We start from the raw sequence: 17,333 nt of genomic DNA on the forward strand, positions 1-17,333 counted from the left end.
ACCAGTAGAGTGGAACAAAGTAATTTAAGTACCAAATTGGATTTTGATCCTCTAGAGGAAGAAAAGCAGCAATGGAAAGTCACCAGCAAATGTTGTCACAACGGAAGTTGAGGGAAGAAATCCACTGATCCTTGATTGAAACCCATAAGAATATAATTGGGGTCCAGCAGCTTTTCTTACCACTGTCCCTTTTTCTAGGGAGGATTGACATTTGGACCAGCTCATCTATTGCTGCAGAAGCCCTATAAAGAACTGGTAAATGCAGCCACTAGGATTATATGTAATATCTATTCAGGGACATGATCCAGCCCAGCAGTTCTGCTCTTGTTTCATTTTCTCCTGTTTGAGAGATTGTTGTTAAACTGATGGTTTGCTCAGTTTTTTTTTTCCATTAAAGTTACTAACATTTATTTTGTATAAAAAAATTGCTAGAGAAAAGAAAATGTCCCCTTTCCACAACATCATCCCCGAAAGAGAAGTACAACAGCAAAGGAGCAACATATTTATGGTAAAAGTCCATTTCTTAACTCATTTTGATATCTGAATTAACAAGTTTTTATACTGGCAGTACTTGGATAGATTTGGGTACTTTGTATCTTTGTCCATTAGAAAATGTACACCTGAATGCAGAAAGCTGGTGTTCTGTCCCAACCTATATGGAATTCCCATTAATTAATAGTTATTTTAGTGGAAAAACAGTATGAGGATTTCCTAGGATATGAATGTATACCATTAAACAATACTTGCCTGTTAAACAAAATGAGACACCCATGAAGAAAACCACCCCAGCAAAAGTTTGCCTATTAGTAGAGGCCCACAGGCCCACTAATTTCTGGATTTCTTTTTCATACCATCTGAAATTAGACCAGATTTTTTTTTTTATTGTTGTGTAAGCTGCCTGATCCTCACTGAAATAAGGGGACTTCAAGTGTCTAAACAGCTTTCTAAAATCTGGTCCAAAGTTCACTTGATAGCTTTACTAAGTATGCATTGCTGCTTATGGCTATGTAAAAGCACAAAGCGACAAAGCAGTTATTTAGAACATACACTATGAAATCAGTAAAGTAGTGCTAACAGTAAAATATGTAATAGGAGCTACTAAAGGATATCTTTTTTTTTCTTTTTGAACAAGTTACTTGGGCAATCAGATGCCTAATTTGAGCATGTTATTTCAGTTGTTTACAAATTGCGTAATTTACATGCACAAGTGGCAAGACGTGCTTGCATGCACACAATTACTTCATTTTGTGCCCAATTGTGTTGTCATGTAAAAAAAAGAAAAAAGAAAATAGACTCTGAAATCTAGTAAGACCCTGAAATATATATACATATGTATGTGTAGATATATATAAAATCTGGGATTGACAGGGAGGAGAAAATGGTTTTGTTTATACCTATAAAAGCAGAAGCTAAATTTTGGTGGATATACATAGCCATTGCATTATTATCTTTCCTCTTAGTAAAATGTGGGTCATGGTTTTTCTTTGCGTGTTGTATTATTTTGATTTCCTTCGTAAAATACCTCACAGTAATTCATAATCATTTCATCTTAAAACACTGAGTTTGCTGTTTGTGTATTTACTTTGGGGGAACTTAGAAAATCTGAATCTTTTCAAAGATATTTGTGCTAGCTTTCCCTACATTTTTTCAAGGACTCCAAGACTAATTATAAAAAGTTTCAGAATTAATTTGACCATTTTTAGACTTACGATATTTCCCTATTTATTTGTTGTTCCCCTCCTTTTCTATTTTCACTTATTTGCTCTGGAGGTTTTTTTGAAAATAATGTATTATATTGTATATTTTTTCTATAATGTCATGGCATCATGAGCACCTTTCTTGAGGGCACTTTACAAATTAATCTAATAAGATTATCTTTTATAAGTTTCTGCATGAAAGAGTAAAAGCTGTCTGGTGTAAGGAGTAAACATAGTTTTAATGGTCATGGAACAATGGTTTTGTTGCCAGACTAGTTCACCCTCTGGTATAGATTTGATTTGGATTAAATATAGGCACAAAAGTTTCAAGTTATCAAAACATGATAGAAAGTTTGTGTTAACAAACTGAGGGCAGAATATACGTGATCTAGCACAAATCCTGCTAGGCGAAAGTTAAATTGTCAACATTTTTACACAAACTTTAATCAGCAGAGTTTATACAGAATCAGGTTTAAATCTTACGGCTGTTGCATTTTGATTCAAAGATACACAGTCCTAAAGCTAGTGTGTCTCAGTCAGGGCCTGAAATAGAGACGTGGCACTGCCCTCTTTAACTGCCTGTACACTCAGATTGCTTGATGTTTCATACTCAATTACTTCATGCTGCCTGAGCATTCAGCTGACTGCTTCAGCATCTGCAAAGATCTCCTTAGCCTTCTTAATGTATCCAGCAAGGACATAAATGTCAGCAAAGCCTTTCCTGTGTTGGCATTACAGAGAGTAATCTGAAATAACCTCTTCCATTCTTGAATACGTTGCTTCAGTATTGTCTTAAGCTGTATTAGTGTCGCCCTACTGTCTGATTCAGGTCAGAGTTCCACAAAGTCCTCCCCAAACCAGAGTATTATTTCTTTGTTTCCCACCGAAGAGCTAGCTTGAATGCTTTGCTCATCCACCACCATCAGTACACACTGTTTCTCATACTTTCCATTTCTCTGTAGGATATAGGTTGTTGTCTGCCCCTCCAAAGCAGTCAGAAAGAATGGCCAGACTTCATTATGCAGTATCCGTGTGCTACAGGTCTTTGGACATGTGCTCATTTATGTCAAAAGCCAGAATTTCTCCCTAAGATACAAAAAAATGGAAGGATCTATTTTATTAGTTTTGACCACTTACTAGTAATAGTTGCCAGCATTGATATCAGACTTGATATCAATAGCATAGGTCCAGTATGTTTCTTGGAGTCTTCCTGCTGCAACAACTCCACTTCACCTACTCCCCAAAAAATGATCTGGAAAAGGAAATTATTTAAGAAGTGGGAAATTTCAGTGCCATTTTAAAATGCATTTGTGTTGCAACTGCTCCTGTATGAAATAGCAGCTATTGGGCATTAAGTTATTTCCACCCAAAACAATGTGCCTAATTTTCTAGTGCCTTGCACAAGTGTAAATGAATACACAAGATGCAAAGTGAGCAAAAACTTTTCCACCGCAATTTGCATGTTTACACTTAGTTTTAATTAATACCAATTGTCATTCATTGTTCTAGAAACCAGACCTGTGAGACCTGCTTGTGTGAATAAGTTGAGCAGAATGCCCATCTGTTGAATCACATTATTGAAATCGCTAGCCTGGTATGAGCATTAGCCATCTAGTGATCTGTGTATTCCTTGCACCCGTTCTCTGTAAGATACATACACTTTCTCATTCCTTCTCCCATTTAGTTTTTAAGATAATGAATAAGTAGATAACAGAAGGCAAAGCTGTAGCAGAGAGTTCTGGTAGGACATGCTTTTAAAAACAGGTTCCAGCTTCAGGCAGTATCCCATTGACTCCTCCTTGTACCAGACCTGTTTTTTTTGTTTTCATTCATGCTGCTCCAGTGAGACAGTCTGAATGGTTTTCTATCTTCTGCCATGGGCTGGGACCAGCTAGAGTCAGCCTGCCTGGAAATCAGGACAAGCAGATGCAGCTATAAGTGTGGCAATACAAAGTGATCTCTTTTTTTTCCCTGGGTCTGTAAATGTCTTGAAACACCATTTCAGAAACCGCACATGAATTTAGAAGCTTGCTGGCCCGCTGTGGAGACATAACAGGTTACCTGTGAGGCTTATCTCTGTTGATTCAAACTTCAGAGCAGTCTTGGTAGGGAAAAGTTATGCTGCTCCTTTTCTTAAAACTATTTTGATCAGGAAATGTTTGTAAAATCATGTTTTTGACTTATACTTCATTCAGTTTTTTTATGTAGGTGGTAGCGCTGGAATTGAGACCTATATAGAGCGTTGGATTTAATCTGCGCTTGTCAGGATTTATCTGGTAGATAACTGTTGGCTGTTGCAAAACATCGTAGTGGAGATTTTATTCTAGTCTAAGTTCAGAAGAATTTCATGACACCTTTAGCAAAATAACTAGAAAGTAACTCACTAGCAAAAACTAATCAGGCTGACAGTTTAGATACAAAAGGTATCTGCTAAAGGTAAGCAGCCCCTGTCTGCAGATACTTGAGCTGAAAAGCTTTTCCAAGATTACAAAAAAACCCCAATACATAGCTATAGTTGATAATGTCTGCTTGAACTGTTTTTTCCATCTTAGACTACTGTGCTTTTGCGTAGACCACTATCTCACTTCTATCCAAGTGCAAGATTAAAGAACATTTGTAACTTCAGTGTATAACTTGTTGAGTTTATTCAGTGATACAAAAAATGCTAACCCCTGTTCTTTCTGCTTCACACAGATCATTTTCAATAACAATCCAGAAAGACCCTGGAAGTAGAGATCAGTCTGTTTCTGATGGCACTATGCAAAATGAAATACAGTTTGCTCCTATTCTTGCTTATACTATTGACAGAAAAAAATACTTTGGTCAGTAAACTCATGATATGCAATGTAACGGAAAAGATTAATACAGTAACAAGCCAGTGTTATGCTCTTTTTAACTCATCTTAAAACCAAGAGTTTTTTCCTTCAATGTTTGACTCTAAATATGAGAAATCTAATATACCCTTGAGAGAAATTAATTTAGCAATATAAATACTAATTTTGCCTTCCTATTACTTGGAATTATATACAATATCATACTAATGAGGTAGGGTTTCAAGACCAAATACAAATTCTTGATGTAATTCAGTGCTAAAGATGCACTCTGACCCTTAAAAATGTTTGAATGTCAGTGTTTACCGTCTTTGCCAAACAGGAAGTTCAAGATTCCTAACTTGCATTTGTAACTAATACTCTTCAAAAAGATTTTATACAGGACTTCAGAGTCTTTATCTTATTCTGTTACACACTACAGCTACTAGCATATAATATGTAATGTCCATAGAAACAGAATTTACTAAAATGTTTATAAAAAATGCCTTGGGAAGACAAAAAAGAAAAGATACCATTAATATTAATTTCCTCAGGGAAAGTAAGAGGGCTGTAAATGCAGGATGTTTTTCTATTTGAGTGAAAGAAGAATTTGATTTTTTTCTATTCTAGGCAAAATTTAAAGAGTCAGTATGTTGCTTCTTGAATTATTAAAATTAGAAGGAAGCACTAATTGGTGAAAATGATTTTGCTTTAATACTATAAGTTATTTAGCTCCAAATAGGAAAAAGACATTTTAGCTGATGCAAAAATGTAGAAAATGAGCTTGAACCATAATGTAATTTTAATATAAATCTATACATTTGTATAAAGCTTTTCAGAATGTATTGTAAATATAAATAATTCTTGTTTATACAGTTCCTTGGTCAAAGCATACTTTGTCTGTAATTGGATTACTTTTTATAAAATTACTTCAGCCAAAAAATAATATGATAGCGTGCTAACCTGGAGATACTGAGTACTCTGCTTTGCAAGGTGCTAATTTCCCCTTGAAATTAAAAGAAAAAGCATGCCACCACAAAACTTTTATCATATCTGTGAAGGAATCAGCTTCATTAAAACCAAAATTAATACACATTAACTATTACTTTGAAAAAATACATATACAAGTTCCCCAAATTTTCTTTAGCTGTACATGAAGAAATTTATTTTTTGTCCATAATACTTTCTCCTTATCAAATCTTTTTCACCATATCTAGGGACTCCATTCCCCAAATTCTGGATTATTTATACTGAAGTGAATAAAAATACACACCAGAATCTTCAATAATAGGACCTAAAAATGTAAATGGCACATGGGGTCAGAATTTTTAGTATTATTATTTAACTGGAGTAATTCTCACACTGATGGCAACAAGTCTTTTGTGGAAGAGGTGCATATAATCCATAAAGCAGATAGTTACTGCAGATAGGTAGGTAATCCAATAACAATTATAGACTCACATTCATCAAGGCATTCAAGTATGTGTTTAACTTTTCTTACACAGTTTGTCAATGAGATTTTTCATGTGTCTAAAGTTAGGCACACATTTTTATGCTTTTCTGAAGTCAAGACTTGGAAAGAACAGATATTCTTATAACTTTAGTTTGAAATGTGCACTTTGTAAGACAATCTTGTTCTGATTTTATGCAATTTATCTGGTATTTAGAAGACCAGACAAATTTAAATTTAAAGGATTGGGGGTTTTTGTATTTTTTGCATTGCAAAGGGAAAGTGAAAGAGAAGACAAGTTTATTTGTACATTTTAGCATATGAAAGCATTGCTTAGATTTGTAAAAGTTGACTATTTGCCATCAAGCTCAAAGGAACTTACCTGAGCACATCAGAAAAATGCATGACAAATGGATCACTTTATATAAATTTATATAGTTCCATCTGTATTCCTTGTGTGCTTCTACAGTGAATCGGATACACAGGAGTTCTGAAGCTGCAAGGAAATAAGTTTATCTAAAAATTTTTGGAATATTGTACTGTTAAATCACAAATTATGTTGTCTTTGTGTAAACTTTAGTGTTAAAAAACATCAGTACTTTTACTGAAAAGGAAACTAGACAGTAGCCTTATTAACAAGGTGCAATACTTAAAGGGCTAAATTGTGGAAACAAGTGTTGTGTGTATGTATATCACTATGAAATGTGCACTCTTTTAAAACTAACTTTTACAGCACTGGGCTCTTATTACCTCTCTGAAATGATAATGGTGGCATAATTTTATAACCATTTATTATAAGCTATGAAACAGGATTTGGGATTCCATAAGAATCAAAAGGAGGAGAGGAGGAATTGTAAATTACATAGAATAGTAGTGTGCAGTCTAACATGGTAGAAGTAACCTAAGGCATCTATACAAAGCTATAAAAAGTCTGGATTACTGAAAGAAGAAAAAATGTTGACCTTGGTTACGGAGATAATTTAGTCTGAAATTGCCAATAATGTCAAAAAAAAGCTTACTTCAGTGTTCAGAGAAAATTTTTTTATCTCTTGGGTTTTATCATTGGGTTTTGTTTAAATTTGTATTCTAATTGTGAAAACATTTCCTAAATTGTCAAGAATTGGCTTGAAATTGTATTATATTTTGAAAATGACTTTTAAAATGGAGAGATTTCTTCTTTCATTGTAGTGTAAAGTCTGAATCTCATCATACAACATGATCTGCTCAGACTGAAGAGGAGAGTCTGGGCAAGCAAAAGGGCAAGCAAAGAGCAGAAAGAGAATACTTTGTTGGTTCATTGATCAGTTAGGAAAAGTGTTTGAACAATTGAACTGAGGGATCCTCTTGCATATTTCTAAGTGAATTTCTCCTCTCCATCTGCACTTTGAGGTTTGAACAGAATACAGATTGACAAGTATGTTGCATCTTGCTATCGTATATTTTTGCTGTTATAGAATGATATACAAGTCACTATTTTTGTCCCATTCTCAGAATCCAGAATTAACTAATAGATTGAAATAATCAGGTCTGTTGAACAGAAGGATGTTTGGTTGTTTCACTTCTTGACTTTCTTCTAGTAAAGGACAGATTCAAACTTATCGAGACATTACTTGGAACAGGCTTGAGCCAATAAGGTTAAACCTGAAAAAACATTCCTCAGAATTGGATCACAGTAGAATGAAACATTCTGTCTTGGGCCATTTCCATTTGTGACTGGGGCTAGTGGCTTAAGGATAAAAAGTTATGCACAGTAAACCTTTTGGTACAGCTATTGCTTTCCTTGTTTAGCTAGTACCTTGCAGTGTACTGTTACTTCTCTAGCCTTATTGCTGTATTTTTTTGATAGAGATATTTTTCATCTGCCAAAACACTGTACTATTTCGTATGCATAAGGAGAAGATTCCTGACCATCTTGTCAGTAACCAGCACTATTTTTATTTGCGGTTTTATAATAGAATACTTAATCCTGCTGGTTTATCTTTCTTGCCAATATGTAACATCTTTTCTCAGAAGTATCTTAAGCCAAATATGATCAGATGCTACAATTATAGTTACTTAATATTAGTTGTGTATAAATAAATTGACCATAAAAGACTAACTGATGAATCAAACAACATCGATGCAGTACCCTGTAAGGTCATGTTTTATGCAGATTGTAAGTCAAAAAAGCTTTTTTTTCCCTCCTCAGTCATGACAAGAGTTTAGCAGGAATTAATTCTAGTTAATTTGAGGAAGAGAGGGGAAAGCCAAAAGCATTTTTCTGAAATAAATAACCCTTTTTAAGCTCGCGTGAATTTTGTCTGTAGCCAAGAGATCCAATGCTGTGTGTTCCACCTTACACCTTTGCACTATTCTGAGGCAATCAATTACAGAGGTTTCACTTTTTTTTTAATTACAAGCCTGATAAAATGTCTTGTAATACAATTAAGAGTGAAATGCAGATAGCATTGTAACTAAGTCCTCAAAGCATTACATTTTTTCTCAGGAGAGTTGCTGTTATTCCTGTGAATAACTTCATTGACTGAGACTGCTCACATGGAGTTGTAGAATGAGGGTGTTTTTCCTCAGTGTGACTAGTTGTGCTGTAAGTGCAAGTATGAAATTGTTGTTAAGCACGTGGTCTTTAGTGTGTAATCCATGCTACTGATACTAGCTGTAAGGAGAAGGAGGTTTCTCAGATTGAGATCCAGGGCAGCCAACCTGTTGTGAAAGGGAGCTACTGCTGCAGTCGGTGTGCTGTCAGCTAGCGCAAGCTGATCACAGGTGCTCACTTTGTGTCCGCTTACATCTTGAGGGAGGTGATTATCCACTTCATTTTTGACTCACAGGACAAAACATTCTTTTGAAGAGAGATTCTTCTTTTTAGAGATTAAAATAAGACTATTGGAGAGGTTTTGTGTTAAAAAGGTCACTGAATAAAATATGGTATCCTCATAGCTGAAACTAGAGCTTGTAGCCTCCCTCGTTCCAGAGGCATGCTGCATCTACTAGACCAGGAAGTGGGAGCAGGCTCCCTTCTGGGCTCTCTCTGAGTGCAGTAACCTTGAATTATTATGGCCCTGTTTCAACAGAATCAATGCTTTCTTCCCAAGATTTACCACAACCCAGCAAAAAGCCCTAAAACCAGGCCAATGTGAGTTTGACTCTCAGGTAAAGGAGACTTAAAACCCAACTCTTTCCCTTCGTAAATGTTTCAGTGAGTGGGCTCTTATAAAGGGAGCACTGTCCCATGACTTTCTAGTGGCATTTCTAAAAAAGCACCAGCAGCCACCATTGCATTTGCAAGGATCCAGATACCATCATTGTGTCAGTCACATGAGAATACTTACATGTAGAAGTAGGCAGAAGATATCTATATTTCTGAATCCTGGCTGGGCTTCGACAGTATGTTGGTACCATGCAACCTAGCTCTGTCCAGTGCAGTCCTAGGCACCTGGAATGGTATTCTAGTGTCCTACAGCCTCAGAGCTGGGTCTTTAGCAATATTGTTTTAGATTTACATCTCTGCGTTTTAGCTAACACTGAAGCAGGTTAAGTTGGCGTAAGCTTGTAGTACATTTGAAAGGGCTGTTCCTACCCCCAGCCACTCCCCATCTCTTTTTTTGTGCTGACAGAAACGTGTCTGCAGGGAAATGTTCTGGGTTATGCTGGCTTGAACCATGCATAAAATAAGATGCATAAAGGCCAGATCACTATCTTGCTGGTTTTGTACCTTTGTTCTCCATGTTAGAGAACAAGACTACATCTCAACTGGACATGGTTTTGCTAAGCAGAGATTGAAGGGCTTAAGGGACATCAAAGGCAAAGACCTTGATCCTCCCCTGATCCCAATGGCATCCTGGAGCCAGTCTGATGTAATTTGAGGATAATCTAAGGTCGTGCAAGTTCTGTTTGGGGGTGGAGGGTGGAGGTGTTATCTCAGTATGAGATCTCTGGACCATAGAAAGGCAGGGCTTTCTTCTTAGCCAGATATGGTAGCAAATAGTTAGGAATTTTCCTAAATAGAAAGATCCTTAGCTGCTTTGCTAGTGCAGATTTTCAAGCTCTTTGTATTATAGCATCAGTATAATAGTGATGGGGAATGCCAGGAGGAGTGTAAAGGTTCATAATGTAACTGAAGGAAGTAACTGTCAACATCAAATTGCACTACTTTTTTAAAACTCTGTGAAAAAGCAATTACATTTTCATGTCATATGCTAGTTATATTTTATTTCATATAAAGGAAGTGTTTCCACTGTAGAAGGGATTGAATTTAGCACCAGCTAAGAGGCTAACTGTTAAAAAAAACAAAAGCCCGATTGCCCGGTTTTCATGCATATGGAACTTCTAATATACTCTGATTGCGTAAGACTGCGGCATTCGGATGCATGCATCCTTTTGTCTGTCTTCAGTCACAAAAGGGAAACATCTGCCCATGTATATTGTTCCTCCTTTGTTTTCTATCAAATATTTTTGGGGGGATATAAGGTAAATTTAAGGTCTTTTTGAAAAGCATTTTTTCTGAATTTTTGTTTTTAGAAGGATAGCATTTCCTCTTTCTACTCAGCGTAAAATTAGGGACCTTTAATTTGCTCAGCATTGCACTTTGTATATATTTTCACTTGTTGGGCCATGTATTTTTGATATACTAAACAATAAAAGTTTTGTTAATCTAGTTTTAACTAGAAACTAACTATGAAATGAAGATGTTTTTATAAAAATGCAAATTTTAAAATGCTAAATATAGCAAATGTACTATTTAGATCAGAAATATTTTAATTAAATATTGAGAAATATGATAGCTTCTGAGATGATTTACCGCTTAGTAAATTCAGTATGTTGATGGATAGCACAGTTTAAAATGAAATACGAGTAATCAGGAGACACTAGTAGACATTTGATTTGTTTACACACAAAACCTGTATTAGTTTAATTGATTTAGCTCTTAAAAAATTAGTATAATCTTGTTTAAAGAAGTATAAACTTACTTAACAAGCCAGGTTAAAATGAAGAAAAGAGTTGACAGAGAAGTTCACATCGGTTTATCTTAATTACCAGAGAGATATGTTTTTCCCTAAACTAATGCAATTCTGTATTCTGGGCAGTCTGAAAAGCCCCTTGTCTTTGGAAAGGCTGAACTCATGTGAGTACTATATTCCTTCAGAAGTCGTACATAGGTACGTGCTTCCCCCCTTTCAACAGTAGCTCTCCAAATTCATATGCTTACAAGCCCACTTGCAGGTTGAAAATGGTATTTCCATTTGTTTTTTCTGGCTTCATCCCCCTCCCCAGTTTTGGGAACCAGTGTCCTAAAGACAATCTTCTTGCTCCTTAATGAACTAGTGAAGAATTCCATGCCCCCTGATTTTGGTGTTAAACATAAGGCCCTAATACTATTGCATGTAGTTTATCTTGTGAATTTTTTGGTGCCAGTTTCAGTGCTTTAAATAAAGAACAATACTCTGCCCCAGCACAGAATCTCTTAAAGTGGTATACAATATGTTGAAAATAAAGGCCATTTAATTTTTACTTTTTCCAAATCACACCTAGAGATTTGGAAGTCTACAGTGACTGAAAAATAAAATACAGTGGCAGTAAATGGGGAAGAGAGACTATGCTGCTTTAATTCCTTCCCAGGGTCTAGCCTTCCTAGACTCCTCTCTCCCAGGCCAATGAGCCAATGCGTGCCCAGACCACGTAGAGGTCTGAGGTCCTTGATATGGTGATGTAAAGTTCCCTGCAAAAATTCTTCTTCAAACATCTAGCAGAGTCCCCAGTTCCTTTTAAGAGACTTTAAGACCTACTACTTTCTCATTTTTACATCCATAGGTGCAAGTAAAAGCTAACTGTTGATCCTCATATCGTTAATACAGTCTCAACTTGAGTTGCAAATGTGTCATCTTGACATTTTTAAGCAAGCTTCAGTTTTGCCTATGAAAGAAGTGCAGGATCAGGGTATTTCAACATGCTCTGATGCAGTTTGGTCCTTTCAAGGACTAACCCAAGGTCTTTGAGCATGACTAGTGCATCACTAATGGTGTGCAAGCTACATACTTAAAAATGGTGAACAACAAGGTACTATGCTGAACAGAAAGAATGGATTAATGTTAGCTACACATCGTACCACAGAGAGGAGTGCTGTGGAGCACTGCTAAGGAGTTGTAGACGTGGAGAAAAGCTCAGCTTGAAGCCTTGCACTGTGCACATCATGTCTCTGGAAAATCAGTTTCTGTTTGGCTGAGGAACAAGTGCAATGATAGACTTCCTCCAAGGTGGCTGTCCTTCGGGCAGCACAAATAACAGTTGTGTTGCCCAACTAGTTTCTGTGTTTTCATGTTTTTTTGAAGAAAAGCTTAGAAGAGAGAGAAGACTTTTGCATGTACCTGACACTCCTTTGGCACAGTCTGATTTGACTGTGCCCCCTGGGGGCAGTCTGTGAGCTGGCGCAGCAGAGGTAGGTGCCTACTTTCTTGTTAGAAGCTTAAAAGCAGGCACTTTTTTTCCTTCCCTTAAGATGAAAAAACCCAAATGCCACAGTGCAGACCTTTTTTCAACTCTCCGGTTCATGTGCTAGGCCCATCTCGCGCTCTCCACACAGCATGGGCAGCTGGAGGGAGCGCAGGAATTCACAGTGTCGTGGCCATAACCAATCCAAATGCCTCTGCAGTCTGTCGCCACCGGAAATGTTTTAGTATTAAGACAAAGGTGTACAGATTTGGGGTCTCCAAATTTCCTCTAGGAATTTTGCTATGAAAAAAAGTATTAAAATTTTTGTGTCTGCATCTGAGTATTTCTGCATTGTGACTTGAGAGCACTTCCAACGGACTTGGGATCTTTGAGGCAGTCATTCTCAGCAGAAGTCATGACACTCTAAACATTTGCTTATTTGGCAAATATGTTTAATTTAAGAAAACTATTTGAAATGTGTATAATAATGCCTAAAAGTCTATGGAAATATTTGAGTTAAAATACTAACAAGTATGTGTTTGCACTTGCAGCTTTAAAGAAGTACTACTAAAGACTACTGAATTAATTAATTTGTTTGCTAAGCACTAGCTCTTGAGTTTGTTAATGCACTAGACCAACTTTTGACAGAGTAATTTCTTCTGTATATACAGAAGGAATATTTTCTTCTCAAATTATTCCAAGTAATTCAGGTTAATCAATAGTTTGTTTCTGGTCACTGAGATTTAGAAGGGGCAAATTTCATCCTCTTGCACTTCTATTATTCATTATTTGTAAGGAAAAAAATTTTTTTCATTTCCCAGTGAATGATTGGTTCACTAGCTATAATCAATGTTTCTTCACTTCGATTGCAAAATATTTTAATAAATTTACTCTCCTTCCTATGTATCCTCATTACCTGACATAATATTCTCTAGTTTTAAAAATGCTTCTTTGCAATTTTTGCAAATATGGTTGAATACATATTGCAAGGAAAAATCTAGGTAATCTACTAAGTGTATTAACTACTTTTCCTAACAAGAAAGTTAAAATTAGGAGCATACAGAAACATGAACAATCATGAGCAAAGTCATTTAATTGCTTAATTAAATATTTATAGTGTTTGATTAGTAAAAAGTACTAATCTGTGCTAAAATTACATTTAGTTGCAGACCACTGTGTTTTAGTATCACAAAGGAGAACGCAATTTTTCTTCTGAAAAATAAAAAAGTACAAATGGAAAACAAAATTAAAATAGATAATTTATAGGTCTTCTGCTTGCTTTTAAGTTTGTCCTGCCTGGCACATTACAGTTGTGTGTACAAGGTTGCTCAGGACAATAGGCATTCCTAATAGGAAACAGCTGGGTTCCAAAGTGTTAACTGAAATAAAAGCAGTGAGCAAACTTGTACTGTTTTCAAAATATAAGCAAGCTCAGCTATTGCCAAAAAAGCAAAAAGCACTATTCTCTGCTGAACTAGAATTTCAGCATTTTAAACAAATCACTTTTTAATCTAGTTCATACACCACATGTAAAATAAGATTTTGTTCGTTTTTTAGGGCTTATATCTGTTAAACCTCAGAGCAGGGAACACTGATACTCCACTAATGAGAATTAAAGAAGAATCTCATGAAATCCCAAAGTCCATTATACATTATTAGAGAAACAGTCTACGAATGAGAAAATACTTTAAAAAAAAGAAAAGAAAAGAAAAGAAAAAAAAAAGGCAAGAGGAAAAAGATGCTAATTCTTTATTTGGGAAATACTATTCAGTTACCATTAACTCACAAGATGTGCGGTTAATTGGTCTCCTGTAGATTTGTGAGATCACATTTTTCTTGAAAACAGATGGTGATTAAACTGCTCAGCAAAGAAACTTCCTTTGATCTTGCTAAATGAATGTATACACACGAACTATGCATTTTCCTACAGCTGCATATTGTATCTTGAGTCAATTCAAATCCAACCTTTTCCCATAGATTAGCAGCTCCCAAACAGCAGGAGCTGAAGGTGCTTCTGTCTCCTTCAGCATACGTTTCTCTCCCTGTGCCCCCGTGAAGGCGAGCACGAGCTGGTGGGTGCCGGGCCAAGGACAGGGAGGCATGGATGGGGTGCTCGTGCTTGCCTGGCCGCAGATGCTGCCACTCTGGCCCGAGCAGCTCTTGTGCTTTTGCAGTTCAGTTTTTTTGGTCAGGAGGAGCTTGCAGCTACTCTAGAGCAAGCTGTGGCAAGGAAGAGGCTGCTTTTGGGCTTTCCCAGATCTTCCCCTCAGCAAGAGCCTTTCCAGCCACCCGGCAGCCCCAGTTTAGTTCTTGCCACTTCCTCTCGTGGTGCTCTGCCACGCACCCCATAGGAGGCACGGATGGCTCCTGATGGGCTCCTGCCTGGGAGCTATGGCCCTAGATGATCTAGCACTCAAAACACTTGGTCCTTCAGCCTAAGCATTGACTGCACTTCAGGGCTGGGGTGTACAAGACATGAAGAGTCAGACCTAACCTGATTATGTATGTTTCTTATAGTTCATCCTACAGAAAGAGAGACAAAAAAAGATGTATTAAGAGCATCTTTGCTTTAGAGTAAAGCAAGCCTGGACTGAACAGCAAAGAAAGATTTTGCTTATATGCAACCTATTCAAATGCACGATAGCAGTGTAAAGGCAGTGGTATTTTATCTATCCAGAGATGTGCACTCATCTAGTTTATATTCAGTTAATAATATTTTTACAGTATGTATTTGTATCTGATGGGCTAAAGCCCTTAATTTTATATTCTTTTCAAGAATTAGCATGGAATTCACGTTTTCCTATTTACTGAGCTACCGGACTATGCTAGTTTTCTGACTGCATAAAGGATACATCCAGTACTTCTGAGGTTTTGGGATTTTTTTTAACGCTGTCCTTTTAAAAAATGCAATGCTTTCTGTATGTTGCTTGATACAAAAAAAAACCCAACAACAGATTTCTTACCAAGGTCCCTACAATGAGATCCACAGAACCCACTGACTTGAAAAAATGCCTGAGGACAGGCAGCATCAGCCGTTACCAATTGCCGTACCGCCCATAGCTATGACCATTTACATCTGCAGAGGATCTGCCCCCAGGAAGGTTACACAGAGCTAGCTGAAGGGATGCTCAGGTGTGGTACAGGAGGCTCTTTGCAGCTGGTAATCTCCATTACCAGGACGTGGCCTATAACAGCAACAGAAAGACACTACTGCATTTCTCTGCAATCTGTACCTGTTCTGTGGGTCTGATTTAGCTCCAGCCGCAGTCCCTCAAATCAAAGCATTGACTGCAGTGGTCAGTCCTTTGTTGTCACTTACTATCACAAAATTTACTTTTTAAAATGAGAAAGAGCTTCCAACTCTGGCAGTAATGGACATACTGAATACTTTTAATATATCTATATATATTTGGAAAGTATTTGAGAAAAAGTGTTTTGTCTTTTTTTATACAACTTTTAGCCAAATAGAAATATTCTGATTATTACTTCTGTAGATATATGTCCACCTGTAAATAAATTCATATATTCAGGTACCTGAACCTGGAGGAAAAAATAATAATAAAGACTGTTCACCGGCTATGCGTTTTGCTAGCTTTCGGTTCCTTTGTACATAGGAAGTAACTGTTTAAATGTTGGGTGGGTTTTTTTTTCTTTTTAATTTAATTGCTGTTCCTCTAAAGAAAGAAGAAGAAGAAAAAAATCTTTTGACTTTGTTTTCTCTTTTCTGAGTTAATACGAAGATTTTCTAACTTTTTACTGCAGAAACGGATAAATACCTGGTGCTATGTGAATTTGAGTCAGACTGGCCATAACAGACACACCAGTTAGGATGCACTTTTCCTATGGCACACAATGTATTCTCTCAGAATGGACTTTCAAAGGACCATCAGATGTTTACATTTCTTCTTGTTGCCCCAAATAGTTTTGAATACCGAAGTATCTCCCAGAAAACAGAGAAAGACATGATGCATTACTGATGTAATGAAACCTTACATTTAGGTATCTATGACAAGTTTGTACAAATACCATTTTAGAGATAGTTGAAATATTGGGCTTTCATACTTTGTAATGCTTTGATGTGACAATACGTATGCTGTTGCTATCTAGTCTAACCTCATTGTAGACCTGTAATTTCCTGTTTATGGTTATGTCATGAATTGCACTGGCTTGAATTCAGCCCGATACTGGCTGTCCAGCTGAAATACTCTGACTGTTATGATGTCCACAAAACATTAATTAAATGCACTTGTAACTGACTAACTACCAAGGAGTATGTAAAATTATTCGTGTAATAAAACCCTTTGTGTATAACTTTTTCCTCTTTGTTTACGTAAAATTTAATTCTTCAACAACCGTGAATGCCAGCGCATCTGCCAAGGATCAGCTCAAATGAATGATAACCTTTGCATGGCCTCCATTATGAACAGCAGTTTTACAGCATGAACCTGGACGTGGGAAACTGCCTCTTAAATTATGGTGTGATGTATAAGTAGCTGCATTATGGTCAAAGGGAAGGAATTCACTCGTGTTCATGCTGTAATGTTCATGCTGTAAAACTGCTCCTCCTGATGCATTAAGCTGTCAACACCTGTTTCCTGTCCTGCTCTTGCCTGGCAGTAGAGGCACAGCCTCCCTACGTGCATGCAGGGAACACTCCTCATATGCAAAGTTTCATTTGAACGGGACATTGGTAAAGCTACTGAAGCTCCTGCTTTAAACTGAGAGAGACATTCCTGAAACAGGGAGTAGTTTGGGGTTGGGGGGAGCTATAAACTAGTAGTATTTCTGCCCAAGTTCACAACTCCCCTTCTAGCTTTGTTAGGTCATACGTAGCTTTTCTTTGGCTAATACATTCTGCAAGTCCAGCTCCAATATAAATAGCAAGGCTATTAAATTTAATGAGTTGCTTTTCTCTGCCTAGGCAGCACCTCCTCACCACACACATGCATA

General features: G+C 36.8%; 1 long non-coding RNA gene across 1 annotated transcript; it reads left to right on the forward strand.

Moving 5' to 3' along the window:
• Positions 1-106: 106 nt before the first annotated feature.
• On the forward strand, positions 107-16,699 carry LOC135327595 (uncharacterized). Its single transcript, XR_010387932.1, has 2 exons — positions 107-508; positions 16,146-16,699. It is a non-coding gene; the product is annotated as an uncharacterized LOC135327595 (long non-coding RNA).
• The last annotated feature ends 634 nt before the right edge of the window (positions 16,700-17,333 follow it).

This window comes from Dromaius novaehollandiae, chromosome 2, assembly GCF_036370855.1.
Source record: "Dromaius novaehollandiae isolate bDroNov1 chromosome 2, bDroNov1.hap1, whole genome shotgun sequence".
Lineage (NCBI taxonomy): Eukaryota > Metazoa > Chordata > Aves > Casuariiformes > Dromaiidae > Dromaius > Dromaius novaehollandiae.